The sequence below is a fragment of the Mustela lutreola genome, chromosome 4 (genome assembly GCF_030435805.1).
Source record: "Mustela lutreola isolate mMusLut2 chromosome 4, mMusLut2.pri, whole genome shotgun sequence".
Lineage (NCBI taxonomy): Eukaryota > Metazoa > Chordata > Mammalia > Carnivora > Mustelidae > Mustela > Mustela lutreola.
This window is the reverse complement of record NC_081293.1, coordinates 7,376,972-7,392,222: the sequence shown is the minus strand read 5'-3', so window position 1 is coordinate 7,392,222 and position 15,251 is coordinate 7,376,972.

Below are 15,251 nucleotides of genomic sequence, written 5' to 3'. Positions count from 1 at the left end.
TTAATGCCCATCCCCAGTTATCTCATCCCCACCTCCCCCCTCCCCTCCAGCAACCCTGTTTGTTTTCTATAGTTATGAGTCTCTTATGGCTTATCTCCCTCTCTAATTTTGTCTTGTTTAATTTTTTCCTCTCTTCCCCTATGATCCTCTGTTTTATTTCTTAAATTCCACATATGACTGAGATCATATGATAATCGTCTTTCTCTGAGTGACTTATTTCATCTAGCCTAATACTCTTTAGTTCCATCCGTGTCATTGCAAATGGCAAGATTTCATTTTTGATGCCTGAGTAATATTCTGATGTGTGTGTGTGTGTGTGTGTGTGTGTGTGTGTGTGTGTGTATGCCACATATTCTTTGTCCATTTATCTGTTGATGGACATCTGGGGTCTTTCCATAGTTTGGCTATTGGGGCCATGGCTGCTATGAACATGGGTTACAGGTGCCCCTTAGGATCACTACGTTTATATCTTTGGGGTAAATACCTAGTAGTGTGATTGCTGGGTCGTAGGGTATTTCTATTTTTAACATTTTGAGGAGGCTCCATACTGTCTTCCAGAGTGGCCGCGCCAAGTTGGCACCCCCACCAGGAGTGTAGGAGGGCTCCCCTTTCTCTGCACTGAGGACCCACTCTAAAGCACAGTTGCACGTACCATGAAGAAAGTTCTTCCATGGAACAAGAGCCCCATGAATGGAGCATCTACTAGTCCAGGGTCTTTGAGATGCAAATAGCCCCTTTGGTCAACAGAATAGCAACCTGGGCACTAGTTTACTCTTCCTTTCAATGGCACTGTTGGGTCCCTTCCTGGGGCTAGGCCAGGATGACAAAAGGTCCCTTTTCCTTCTAGACCCCTCAAAGCCCCTCCGCTAGGGTTTCCAGAGGCGATGTCAGCTTGTTCCAGTCCCCTCACCTCATGTCCTCCTGCTTCCTCCCCAAAGCGCTATTAATAAAGACATCGCATTATATAATTTTTCCCAAATTACAGTATGCAAGCCTAAAAGAAATGTAAGGGATTGGGGGGAAATGCATCATTTCCCCACAATCATTGCTGTGGGTTTTGGACAGAAGGACTTGTTCTGGAAGGGCTGTGTTTAAGAACTAAAACAATAGACCCCAAATGGAGTCACTTGGGCTAAGCCCCAGGTCACCAAAGCCAGACTTCATTAGGTTCAGCTCTCCCAGAAATGGAATCTTAAACCAGTCAATCAGGGGGCGCCTGGGTGGTTCAGTCAATTAAGCGTCTACCTTCAGCTCCCATCCTGATCGCAGGGTCCTGGAATTGAGCCCCACATCAGGCTCCCTGTTCAGCGGAGAGCCTGCATCTCCCTCCCTCAGCTGTTCCCCCTGCTTGAGCGCTCTCTCTCTCTCTCTCTCTCTCTCGGTCAAATAAATAAACAAGTAAAATCTTCTAAAAAAAGAAAAAAAAATCAGGAATCCCCTGATCAGCACGAGTTAGGTCATCTGCCTCATAGACCCCTGCCATCCTCTAAAAGAAAGTAACTTTGCAATAACCAGCCCTCTGTTTTGCCATTTAACCTCCTTATTCCCACTCCCTTCTGCCTGCAAGTCTCTTATTTTGCTAGAGTGGATGCTGCCCGATTCTAATTGATTTTTGCTCAAACCCTGAAAATGTTGAATATGCCTCAGTTTATCTTTCAACAGCTGTCAGGTGACTTCCGCAAGAAGGTGGGCAGAGCTAAGATACATTCTAAGTCCCCAACCCCTGAGCCCATCAAACCCTCTCCAGAATGCCCGTCACCGGATGGCAAAGCCCCACTGGGGTTCCGGGACTGGGATTCCCCTCCTCCCTCCACACCAATGTCCCCTGTGACATTACAGACTTGTGAATGTAGGTTTGAAGGAATTCTTTTTTATGATTCCACTTCCAAGAGCTGATGTGTACTCTGCCTCTAACTTCTGGACACCCTTTCCTGGGGGATGGGAGCAGTATCTTTCCCAGCCCCCCAGGTTCCTGCAAGGGTTATTTGCAGAAGTTCTGCCTGAGCTTTCTCTTTGGCATGAAATAGCCTACAGAACAGCCTTGGGAGTCTATGGCTCTGCCTCTCTGTCTGGGCTGGTGCCCAGGGTCCCCAGGGGCCAGGGGAAGGGGTTCCCTACCAGACTGCTGGGCTCATTTTAGAGGGCCGGCTGTTGTACAAAGCAGCACCCCAAGGCTGTGCCCTCTTTGGGGGTGAAGACCACATGGGGGTCTTCAGGACTTTCCTCCTGGGGCCTTTTCCTTTCTGAGATCTTGTTTCCTCCTTTCCCACCCCAGCACCCTCCCCCCGCCTTCTCCTGAATCAGCCGAGTGTCCGAGGCGATTGACAGAAGGCTCAGCTCTTGCTCTGGGCACTGAAAGCTTGGAGGAAATGGAGAGATGGGGTGGGGTACAAAGATGGCCTGTGGGGTGCACCCTCCCTTACCCTGCTTCTTTCCTAAAGGGGCTGAGAGACCCCCAGCCCGTGGAGAAGAAGGTCTTCAGTGGACCGTGGGTCCCTCGTGGTCAGTCCGGTGCCCAGCCAGCATCTGGGGCCACAGACTGTGGCCTGGTAGTTTCCAGATTTCCACACGTGTAAAGTAGGTGCAATCATTATTTCTCATAATACATACAACGCACTGATTATATCACAAATACATGTGTGTGGTTCCAGGGGCTTGGTGTCACCCGGCTGTGGGGCTGGTCAAACCACCCCTGGGAGGCTGGCCCTGCTCCAGCGGTGACACGCTGGAAGGCGCCCACGGAGAAGGGGAAGGTGGCTGCGCCGGGAGGAGGGAAGCCTGGAGGAGCAGAGCCCACGTGCATGGCGGCAATGGCCTGGTTCTGGCGCCCTTCGTCCCAGAGCCCAGCGGCCCTCGGCCAGGAGCAGCAGAGGCTGAAGGAGTGGTTGAGGCCATGGGGGCAGGTAAGCCCCCGCCTGCGGGACCATGTGTGTGAGCTGCGGGTACGAGTGGCTCCCCACCCGTCTAAGGCGAGGAAATGTGGCCGCCACCAGACTTCTTCCAAATCTCAGGCAGGGGCGCCCGTGGCTCCGCCAGTTAAGCATCCGACTGCCGGTTTCAACAAGATGGAGCCCCACATCCGGCTCCACAGTCAGCCCAGAGTCTGCCTGGGACTGTTTCTGCCCCTCCCCGCTTGGTCTCTTCCCCTTTGCCCCTCCCCCATGCCTCTATCCCCTCTGCCCCTCCCCCTGCTTATGCACTCTCTAAAATAAATAAATCAAACAAACAAAACAAAGCAAAACTCAGGCCAAATGGCTCATGGCTAGCCAACCTGGAACTACACAGGGAAGGGAGCTCTGGGGAATGCGCCTCCCCACCCCCGACACACACACACACACACACACACACACACGCCCACCCTACACCCTCGGTAGTAACTTGGGCCACCAGACACTGCAGCTTTGCCCTGGTCAACAAGATCAACCAGAGACATCACCAGCCGACCCCAACCCTGCATCGAGACCGGGGCCACACTGGGTCCCCGCAACCAGTAGATCTCCCTTTCTCGCAACCTGGGGAAGCTGGGAATAGGGACTTGGTACACAGCCTCCTTCCAGAAGGCCCTGGTTCCTTTTCTGTCTCCCCTCAAAGAAACTCAGACGTCAAGATGCACCCCTGTGCCCCCCAGATGAGGTGCCTGCAGGACCACAGGTGGGACTCTTCAGGTAAACACAGACAGCAAACTAACTCCCGCCTTGTCAGACGCGTGTTACCTGTGGTGTTCGGTTTCTGGAAGGACTCGTTCTGCGAGCGCAGAGACAGAAAGCCCAGAAGGCGAGATGCTAGCCTATCAGCAGGTGTTCTCTCAGGGATGGGATACTGGATGATTTTTCTGCTTTCCTGTATGTTTTTTCTATACTATATTTTTCAGTGAACATATATTACTTTTAAAATAAGAAAAGTAGATTTATAATACAGTCAGGCTTCCCCTCACCCTCAAGCCACTCAGGAGATCAACGTACTTAACGCTCAAAGGCCCAACCAGGGAGAGCTAGGGCCAGGCCGGAGGCCCTCAAGATGCTCCCTGCCAGGCACGTGGAAACACACAGTGGCCAAGCACCGAGGCCACTTCTTGGCCTTTCAGACCCTGAGGGCATATCTGGAGCATGAACCTGCCAGTGGTTGTCAATCTCTGACCTGACAGTTTGCCGATGGTCAGCAGAGATCTCAGGGTGGGGAGCTGGGCCCAGCACCCTGATGCAGGTGGGCTGAGCGGGGGTCAGGGAGAGCAGCAAACACCGCAGGTCCTGGGGGTGCAGCCAGGGCCTTTCCCAGGATGGGGGGGATCTAGCCCAGGGCACGCTGTTTGGAAGGTATGAAGGCTGGGGAGAAAGTTTGCAGAGAGACAGCTTGTCCCAGGAACAGGATAACCAGCCAAGGTTGCTGGGGTCTGGTCCTGCTTCTTGAAGGCCGCTCAACTCCAGATGGGCTCCTCAAGCCGCTCGCGGCGTGGATACGGAGCCAACAGGAGGACATGCATCAGGATCTCCAGGCCCGTAGTTTCGGGGCCCGAACTCAGGTGTCCCTTAGCTCAGCACAAGTGGCTGACTGTAAAAGCTGGAGAAGCAGCAGGTACCCAAGAAGGCTGATACGCTGGTACGTTCCAGTTGACATGCTTGATACCCGTGTACTTGCTGAGGCAGGAAAGGGACCAGTGCCCCCGTCCACACTGCGTGAGATGTAGATCTCACTGCAGGGGACTCGTACCCCAGCCTGAGAAGCTGCTCCTTCTCTCTCCCCCGCCCAAACCCAAGTGCACATGCTGCCAATTAGGCCGCGTTTCTGTGATGCTGATGGCCCTTCAGACAGGTGGCCTGGGCAGTGGCGTGGCTGGCCCTCCGTGCATCAGCTCTGCCTACTCCGTGGCCAGGAAACAGCACCACATACCACTGCCAGGCCTCTGGGCCTGACTCCCCCTTTCCTTTGGCAACTACACTCTTGCTACTCTGCGAGGCACCATTTAAATGTGCCTGGGTGGCTCAGTCAGCTAAGCAGCCTCCTTCAGCTCAGGTCATGATCCCAGGGTCCTGGGATGGAGTCCAGCATCGGGCTCCCTGCTCCGCGGGGGGTCTGCTTCTCCCTCTGCCTCTGCTCATGCACGTGCTCTCTCTCTCTCAAATAAATAAAATCTTTTTAAAAATAAAATAAATGCCACCTCTTCCATGCACCTGTCACAAAGCCCAGCTTCCCCCCGTTCACACCCCACATGTCCATGCACCTCCCCTAACTTGCCTGAGGTTCACTGTTTTGGTCTTTGCACTGTTCGGTTTCTCTTGGCTCTCCCCCTCTGGCCTCTGGCACCGTTCTCTAATCACCCCACAAACCCTTGCTGAAGTTGACACTGCTGGCCAATCTCTGAAATTAATCCATCTCAAGATTCCTTGGCAGTTTTCCATAAATTGATTCAAGATGCCCAGCTGGGGAGGGGGCAGGCACATTGAGGAAATCAGAAACCAGCCTCTCCCACCTCCTCGGCAAGCCTTCCAGACTCTGACTCGTCCGTCTTCCTTCACATGTGTGCATTTAGGGGAGCAAATATCAGCCCTGAAATAAATACGCAGTTCCTCATAGAACCCCAATGCTGCCAGCACAACAAATCACCAGAAACAAGAGGCCCCTCCGCCATGAAGGACAGGCATTGCTTCCCAAGCACTATTGGAAAGGCAGCAACATCAATAAGCCACCGTCGGAGCTGAGGGAAGAAATCAAAGCCTGTCCTGTCGAGGGTCCTCTGTAATTGATGTGCTACATTCGTGGGATGCATCCTGGAGAGACCTGGGGACACTTGGAGTGGGAAAGTCAGGTGATCACAGAGCCAGTGATGTCCGAGCCAGGACGGGCACCCAAGGGGCACCCCCTGAGGACAAAACTGCAGTCACATGGGGCAACTGGGGGCTCAGTCGGTTCAGCATCCAATTCTTGGTTTCAGCTTAGGTCGTGATCTCAGGGTCGTGGGACTGAGCCCCACATCTGGCTTGGAACTCAGCTCCAAGTCTGCTTTTCCCTCTCCTCGGCCTATCCCCCTGCTCATGTGATTGATCGATCAATCAATAGATAGATAAAGTCTTTATAAAAAAAAAAACCCTGCAGGAGCAGCACGCATCCCACCCACGCAAACCCCAAACCCATCACTTGCTCAGGATCCCTCAGAGAACCAGAAGCCTATTCTGCTTTGTGCCCCTGACCGGGGCCTCTGAGCAGGACAGACAGACAATGAACAGCTAAAGGCAGCTTCCTGGCCTCTGGGGGGGCTTGGCTCTCTGTAGACACCCAGCTGGGCACCCCCGTGTCGGTGGCAGGTCCTCGGGAAGGTTGGCTGGATTATGGAGGGATTCCAAATTCCCAGCAGCTGGCACGCGACCGTAAAGAACACATGGTGAGACTTAGTCCCAGGAAGACAAATCTGTCAACGGTTGTCCAAGATGAAGTCATTCAGTGCTCAGCGAGTGGACACTTCTCTTCATCACATCACTGACCAAACGTTCTGGGTTTGATCATCGCATTTTTGATCAGGGGGCTCTCAACCGAAACACCTGGAAAGTCTGCTATAAAGCTGCGGGGGGGCGGGGATTCCCCCCAGCCAGAGGGCTCCGGAGACTGAGGACCACTGGATCGCAGAGAGACAAAGTTGGGGGGCGGATGCTGTCCCAGCTTCACCTCTGACATTCTGTGTGTTTGGGGTCAGTCACTTTGCTGGTCCAAATCTCAGCTTTCTACGTAAAACAGACGTAGTAAAATCCTGTCCTCCTCGGACCACATAGGTCTGCCTGAGACACAAGAGCCCACCCTGCTGACCTCATAAAGCAGCTGTCAGCCACAAAAACTATTTAATTTACATAACAAGGCTGACTTTGCTCCATGACACCCAGATGCAAGAAACATGTCACTTGATAATTTTTCCAAATTACCTACTTCCTCATGTTGAGTGGCTATGTCATTAGTACATGAGGGTTTGGGTCTGAAAGAAAGCAGACACAAACCAGGCTCCTTCCCTCGGATTTCCGACTCCAGAGAGACCACTGGGTTGGAAGTCCCATGACCTGGGTTCAAGGTCAGCTCCTGTTACCAACTTCCTGCATGTCCTTGATTAAGTCTCTCCTGCCTAGGGCTCTGTAGGGTCTTCTAGCTCTGAAGTTCAAAAAGTCTCTAGTTTCAAGGGTAAGACCTTAGAGTCGAGGAAGTCATAGGTTTATTTCCAGACTCTCTCATCTTCAACTCCATCCACCCCCTGACGCTTCCTTCAAACCCAGAGCAGAGGCAGAACTGAGGCATCTGTCAGATTCTCCAGAGACTCAGGCACCCAGGGGATCTTCCTCGGCTCCACCCAGCCTCGCAGAGCCCCAGCCTCGCAGAGCCCCAGCCGCGCTCCCTCTCCCAACTCGAGCCGGAATGAAAAACCCACCAGGCTTTAAGGGACGGCTTGAGAAGCAGCAACCCACTTTCCAATCCAAACCGCGAATTGCTTTGGGAACCATCTGCTGGCTAAGCAAACCCTTGCCATTTTTTACCTGCCCAAGCACATTCTTCTGCGTCCTTGAGAGAGAACAATGGGAATGAGCTCTCCCCTCACGTGGGTCATGGAATAATTCACACGGGAACTCACCTTATGAGTGGCCTCTGTGCAGGGGTCTGCCCACCACTGCCAGGCCCCTGTCACCAGGACGCTGTATCAGACCTGAGTGTACTGCAGGGAGTTGGCCAGGACCCCTCCTGGCACAGGGCCCCTCAGCTCTGTGAGGTCTGAGAGCCCACTCACTCTCTCTCTGGTTCTGGTGGGCCTGTCCTGCCCCGCTCAGCCCCAGCAGTCACTCCAGCAGCCGGCAGCCAGCTGCTCCCCCTGGTAGTGGCCCTGGGACCCGCTTACTGCACTCCAAACTAGCCTCCGCCGTGTCTGCTGGGTGCCGGCCTCCATGCCAGGCATAGAGGGTAGACACAAAGTCGGTGACCCTGAATGAGCCCACCAGATGGTCACCGAGATTCATTAGACCATTTCTAAACAAACAAGATAGTGCTGTTGTAAAAGCAATCGCATCTCCAGAAGGGTCTAGAAATGACTCTCAGCTGCCACTCCTGGTCATTGGCCTGCATCCCTGCACAAAATCGGGTCCCTTTTCCAGGAAGTGCCAGGGTCCCCCTGGGGCCTGTCTTCATGCTATGGATCAGCACATCTATGCGAATCTCCCTCACTTCCCCCACCTAGAGCCCTGCGTGGCCCTGACGTTTGCCCTGTGTTCGGTGAGGCCACCTGCCATGGGAGCAAGAGGTTGTGGGGACCGTGGTTCCCCCAGGGCAGCACAGTCCAGTCGCTGTGGAGTTTTCCATCACATGTCCAGGCCCCATCCACCCTCCAGGAGGCAGACTCATGGAGAAAGTCCCAGCCCCCGCGTGGTGTGACCTTGGACAAACTGGTGAACCTCGAGGAGCCTCCACGTTCTCACCTGTGCAATCGGGACATCCTGCTATGAGATGGACCGAAAGTACCTGCTGTTTCACGGGGTTCTCATAACCAGGCACAAGGAGAATGAGAGCTACGTGCACAGTGCACTGAGCAGAGGAATGCACTGCTTGGGAGCTGCCTCCCGCCCAGAGCCCCGTCCAGCCGCCCCAGGGCTAGCGGGGTCTCTGTCTCCGCCCCTGTCGCGCAGGATGCTGAGGGCAGCCATGTGCAAGGCCTGGACCTCCCAGAGCACCAGGCAGGGATCTGGTGAACATTAAGCCTGCCACCTAGGGCTGGGTTTTGCCATCCCACTGGGGAGGACTGAGACAGCAGTGCCATTTTTTTTTAAAGGTATGTGTTTCTTTCTATCTTTCTTTATTGAGAGAGAAAGAGCGTGCGCGTGAGTGGTCGGGGGAGAGCAGAGGGAGAGGGGGAGAGAATCTCAAGCAGACTTCCTGCAAGCATGGAGCCCGACACAGGACTCGATCCCACGACCCCAAGACTATGACCTGAGCTGAAAACAAGAGTCCAATGCTTAACTGGCCGAGCCCCCCAGAAAGGAGCTGAGCATTGCCATTTTTAACAAGCTCCCTGCATGGCTCTGGAGCAGCTGGTCTGCCGAGCCGGGTTTGGACTTTGGGTCCTAGCCAGTCAGAGGCAGCCGGCTCTTCGGCAATAGCCACCCGCCCCCGGCTCCCCTACCCCTCCCAGCCTTTCCTGCAGCCCACCCACTGCTAAGGTCCCCCGCACCTAATTAGTAGGCAAATCCCGTTCGGGGAGAACTGAATGGGTCCCTTCTGCTCGAGGGCGTCCCTCACAGTCCCTTTGTAGCCAGCCTGCATCCCAAGCAGGCCGAACTGCGTCCTCAGCTGTTTACCCGCCGTGCAGTTTTTGCCTGGCCTCCTGGCTCCCACCTTCAAAGCCACGATCAGAGCCGTGCTGGCGCTCCTGTGGGGCTGCGTCTTCCTCTGGAGAAGTGGCCGGCCCCAGGCAGGGCTGGGTCTGGCTGCCACAGAGGTGCCTGTGGCTGGCTGTGTGCAGGGGGTGTGTCAACCCAAACAAACATACTCTGGGGGGCGAGAAGCACAAACAGTCAAGGCCAGGCAGGAGGGGGGACCAAGTTCTGGCAAAGGGAGGAAGGCGCCGCTCCCGCAGCCCAACGTACTCCACACCCAAGGATACAGAGCTCCCCCACCTCGAGGTAGGGCAGCTTAAAGAAGGCTCCACTGAGACAGACATTCCTCCAAATGGGGGAGGAGGTGGGCAGACTCCTCCTCACCGCAGGACGGAGCCCTGGCTATACCCACAGGCAACCTGGCAGGAGCTGTCCAGAAAGGGCCACACTCCAGGTGGGGTGGCATGGGATCACAACTCTGCCTGGGGACTGGGGCTCAGCCCCACACAGTGGAGACAGGTGAGGGGCACAGAAGTCACGGGATGAAGCCATGTCGCCCACCCCTGGCCTCTAGGCCGGGCTGGACCCCGCCCCACCCTGGGCCCTGCTTACCAAAATAGCCCAAGCCGCTCTTGGGTTGGAGAACACGGGGTCACGGATGTCATGAGCATGGGGTCTGGGGTTTTCATTAACTCCGATGCGTATCCGGGCTGTGTGGTTACCAGACTCCATAGGGCTCAAGTCTCAGTGCCTCATGTCTGAAGACCCCAAGAGCTGCCCGGCCTCCCTGAGACAGGGTCTGAGAACGACCAAGTTTGCAGGGCTGCTAGAGCGGTCAGTGAGTCTGGAGCATGACTGGCCCCCATGAGGAAGGAAGGATAGGATTATTACTCACTCATCAGGTTGAGACCCATGGGGACAGGGACAGCCACTGGGCAGGTGAACTTAGAATTAGGACCCCCAGGCCACCCAAGCCCAGGGAGCCCTCCTAAGTCAGGTCCTACCCAAAGTTTCAAACCGAAAGCACTAAAATCCCTTACTCTTGACAAGGCCTTGTAGGTTAATGGGTTTGGAGTGTGTACCTCCCCTATACCTCATGACCTTAGCACCCCCCTGCCCAGAGCTGGGGCCCCTGGGGCCCTCAACCCCAAGAGGGTTGTTTGAAGCACGATTCCTGGGGCCATCCAAACCCACAGAACCCACCTGTGGAGCTGGGCCCAGGACACCTGCATGTTTATCAAATCTCAGGCCACCCCAGTGCCCTCTAGAGCTTGAGAATTCCCAGAGAGGTTGGGCAGAGAGGGAGAGAGGCAGGACCAAGAATGCAACACGCTGTCCCCAACCCAGCACCTTGCTTGGGTTTTCTAAAGGAGGAACTGGTCCAAGTCCATGGAGCTGGTAACTAGCCTCGAGCAAGCTTGCCCACACTCACCCCCACCAGGCCCCCAGCACCTGGCTCCTCCCTGGAGGAGGAGGGATATCACTCCTCTCAGCTCCCCACGCCTCTCCTTCCCGTCCAGGAGCACAGCGGCAAGCCCAGGTCTGGGCCCCAGGCACTGGCCTTGCCCTTGGCACCCACACACCCAGAGCCTGCCAGACCTCACTGGCACAGGACCGTCACGATCTCCATGACCCACGGCCACAGCCAGGCCAGCATCAGGTCCCACATCCCGCCACTCACTGTACAACGCAGCCCCCCAACACCGGGACAAAAACTGAGGTGCAGAGAAGCCAGAGAACCACCCCTCCACCCGCCACTGTACTCTCCATCGCACCCCTCCACCCCTGCACCGGTCCTGCGGGACCTCAAGCTGCAAATTCCTCTGGTCACAGCAGGCCCTGGAAAGAGGCCCTTCCCGTGGGGTCAGAGCGCCCCCTGCCCCTGCCCGGTGGACGCACAGCGGCCCTCCCTTGCCAAGTCGGTCACCGACCCCGCGCGGGAGCCCGAGGGAGCCCAGGCTGCTCGGGAGCCCGCACCCCTGCGCAGTGAAGAAGAGGGTTGCAGAGGGGTGCAGCGGGCGGCGTCTGGGCTCTGGGAGGGTGGATGCGATTCGCAGAGCCCCGACAAGCCAGGAGGTCGAGCCCTAGAGCCACGAATAGGCGCCCGGGGTCCCCACGGCAACGCGCTCGGCTCTGCGGGGAGCAGCCGCGGGAGCTTTCTACGTTTTCCAACTCCCTACAAGGAGCATATTTCACCGGAATAAAACAAGGATCCCGAAAACACACCGCATTCCGCGCGCGGCCGCCGCCGCCCCCGGACCTCCCGCACCGCCCCGGCTCTGCCGCGCAGGGTCCCTGGGAGCGCCGGCGACCCCCGGGCCGCCCCAGACTCCCCCCCCCCCGGGCCACCCCGGTCACTCCCCACCCCCACCCCGGGCCGGTGGAACCCCCGGGCCCCCAGCGCTCGCGCGGGGCGCGGAGCCCAGAGGTCGGGCCGGGGGAGCAAAACTTTGCAGACAGCGCCCCCTGCCGTCCCGAGGGGCCCCGGGCCCCGAGCCCGCGCGCGGCTCCGGCCAAACCCGGTTTTGCCGAGCGGTGCTGCATCCTGGGGACGAGCCCTGTCCTGCGCCCGCAGCTCGAAGCCCCTCCTCCGCGCTAACGGCACCTCCCCTGTCCAAGGAGCTGACTTGGAGGGACAACAATTGGCTCTAATGACCCAAGGCGGGGAATGGGAACCTCGCAGCCCGCGGGAGCCGCTTTCTGGCAGGTCCCTATCTGGAACCTCCGGCGGGCTCCCCGGCTCCCCAGCGGGCGAGGAAGGCGTGCTGAGAGCCCAGGGGGGGCTCGGACTGATCCAAGCACAACCACCCCCACCCCCGCCCGGGCGTCACCTCCAGAGACCGACTCAGCCAGAAGCACACTTGGAGAAATACTGGCTTAATTCAAACCGCCGTTTCCTAAAGGACAGACAGGCGGGGACTCGCCGCAGGCCACGGAGGGAAGAGCCAGGCTGAAGTCCTGACGGTCCACCTGCCATCCCGTCCCTCGTCCCACACTTGTGAAACGATTGGCAGTAGACCTCCGGCGGCTCTAGAATTCCTCAGCCACGTTCGGGCAACCAGGTCCTCCCGGGGAAGGCCTGCAGCCCTGTGTGCTGTTTGCATACTTGATTTGAAATCACCCCAGGAGTCAGGACTCCCAGGTCTGTCTTAATAACATGGCTTGGCACTCAGGCGTCACTAAGTTAAAATGTTTTGTGATAAAAGGGAAGGTAGAAGAGATTGGGGGCTGGTGAATCCTACCAGCATCTTTGACCTTCCATTCCCCAAGACGAAGATCCACCCGTCGGGGCCACCAAGATCAGAAGCGCCGCCCCCCCCCCCACCGGGCCCCCAATGACCCATTCACACAGAGGCCGGAGCCGCTGTCCTGATCAAGCTGCTTTGAGCCAGGTTCCGCTCTACCCCCCACTTATCTTTAGCCACCACCATCTGCTCTGCACTTGGGTTTTGTGATGCAAATTATAAAAGCCATATTAGCTCGGATATTTCATTAGCAATTCGCTGGACTAGACTAGTGCATAGGGGGAGAAAAATCTCATTTGCACGTTAATCAAAATAAAGCCTCCTCTGAAACATTCTCTATGCATGAAACAGTAGAGTAAGTTCTGAAATATATTTTCAAGTTTTTCCTAAGTGGACTAAGTTGCTTTTTTAATGTATTACTCATTTGAATGGCTCCTGCTGGTATTTTTAAGAATCCATTGCCCAAGTTAGGAACAAATTGAAAAATGCTTTTACACACATTTGGGGCCACTCTTTAGACGAATGTAGGCATTGTCTGTCCCCAAACCACTAGTCCCTGAAGCACCTGGGACTACCCCCGGCCTCCCCACAGAAGCCTCACCCAGGCCACTCAGGGCTCCAGGCCTCCACCACCTTATTAAGTTATTATTTTATAATAATATTAATAATATTATTATAATATAAAATAATATAAATAATATAATATAATATATAAAATATTATAATATAATATAAAATAATATTATTATTATTTTATAATAATAACTTAATATTAAGTTATTATTTTAATAACTTAAGGCAAGTTTCTTTGCCCTAAGACTTCATCTTCTCATCTGTGAAATGGGAATGATTGTATCTGTGGTAAAACAACACATTTGGAATAGTGCTTGACACATACCAGTTAATAAAGTGATTGCTTTGAACCACTGCCTCTCCTCTGGGCCTAGCCAAGTGGTACTAAGTACTTTTCAAATAAATGTACTGCCTGGGGGCGCCTGGGTGGCTCAGTCAGTTAAGTGTCTCCCTTCGGCTCAGGTCAAGATCTCAGGGTCCTGGGATTAAGTCCTGTGTTGGGCTCCCTGCTCAGCGGGGAGTCTGCTTCTCTCTCTCTCTGCCCCTCCCACACCCCTCTAGTTCTTTCTCTCTCTCCCTCTCTCTCTCTCTCTCAAGTAGAATCTTCAAAATAAAAAAATAAATGTACCCACCAAAAAAACCACATAAAGTCCTTCTCTTTCACCACTGGACCCCCAGGGCAAGCCCAGTCAGTGCCTGGCGCCATGAGTTGGGTGAATGACACCGACATTCACACTCACCCACGCACACGTTCACTTCAACACCCATTTTGCAAAGGTTGCACATTAGTATCCCCCAGGGGAGTGTTCAGTACAGTTGCCCAGGCCCTCTGCCCAGAGATTCTGATGCAATTGATGTGAGGTGAAGCCTGATGTTGGTATTAATTTCTTCCAGCAAGTCAAGCGACCCTTGGTCAAGCATTAAGCACAGATCTAAACCTACAAGTGGCCCCCAGATGGTGTGCTCCCTCCTGTAGAGAAGAAGCTGGGGGCTTTAAATTCCTAGTGCCTCAGATCCACTGTAATTTTTTTGAACATTTTTTTTTAAGATTTTATCTTATTTGAGAGAGAGAGAACAAGCAGTGAGGAGGAGCAAAAGGGGAGAGAGAGAGAGAAGCCGATTCCCCACTGAGCAGGAAGCCCGACACAGGGATCAATGCCAGGACCCCAGGATCATGACCTGATCTGGAAGCAGAAGCCCAAACGACTGAGCCTCCCAGGCGCCCTTCAAATGCACCATCATCTTGCCTCACATGCTAGCTGAGCTAAATCAGATGTCTTCGCCCAACCCGTTTTCTTGTGTGTGCAATGACAAATTTAGATCAGGTGTCCTAGGAAGTCAAAATGCAAAGAACAAATCACCCTTAGGGTGTCTTATGGGCTGAATCCTGCCCCTCCCCCAGATTAACAGGTTGAAGTTCTAATCCCCAGGACTTCAGAATGTGATTCTATTTGGAGATCAGGTCTTTCAAGTGGTAATGAAGTTGGAATGAGGTCATTAGAGTGGGCCCTGGCCCAGTGCAACCGGTGTCCTTATAAGCACACACACACAGAGGAAAGACCATGTGAGAGACGCCCCAGAAGAAACCAGCCCTGCAGACACCTTGTCGTCAGGCTTCGAGACTCCAGAATTGTGGAATAAATTTCTGCCATTTAAGACATCCGCGGTAGTTCGTTAGGGCAGTTCAGCCAGTCAACACACGGCGCGTGACCACTGTTAAGTGCGAAGGAACACCTGCATTATCCTTCTTTGGGCGATTCAACCCAGGGCCTGTATCCGGGCATCCCACACTGTCCGTGGCTTCTGCTTTAGGCCACTCCTCCCCTTCGGGTCGCACCAGCTCCATCAACTCTGCCTCTGGTCTCCCCCTCTGGCTAGCACCCTCATTTGGAGGTTCCCTCTTCCTCCCGTTGAGAGTAGTGGGGACCCCTGAGTGGGATCACAGTCCCTAGGCCGAATCTGCTCCTTTTAGGTTAGCAACTCAGATTCCAATAGGCCCCTGACAGGCTCTATGCCGGGACTTGACCCATTTCATTGCATTTAACGCTCAGACCTCTCCGGAAAGGTATTAATTATCCCACTTCCTCTGAGGGGGAAATTG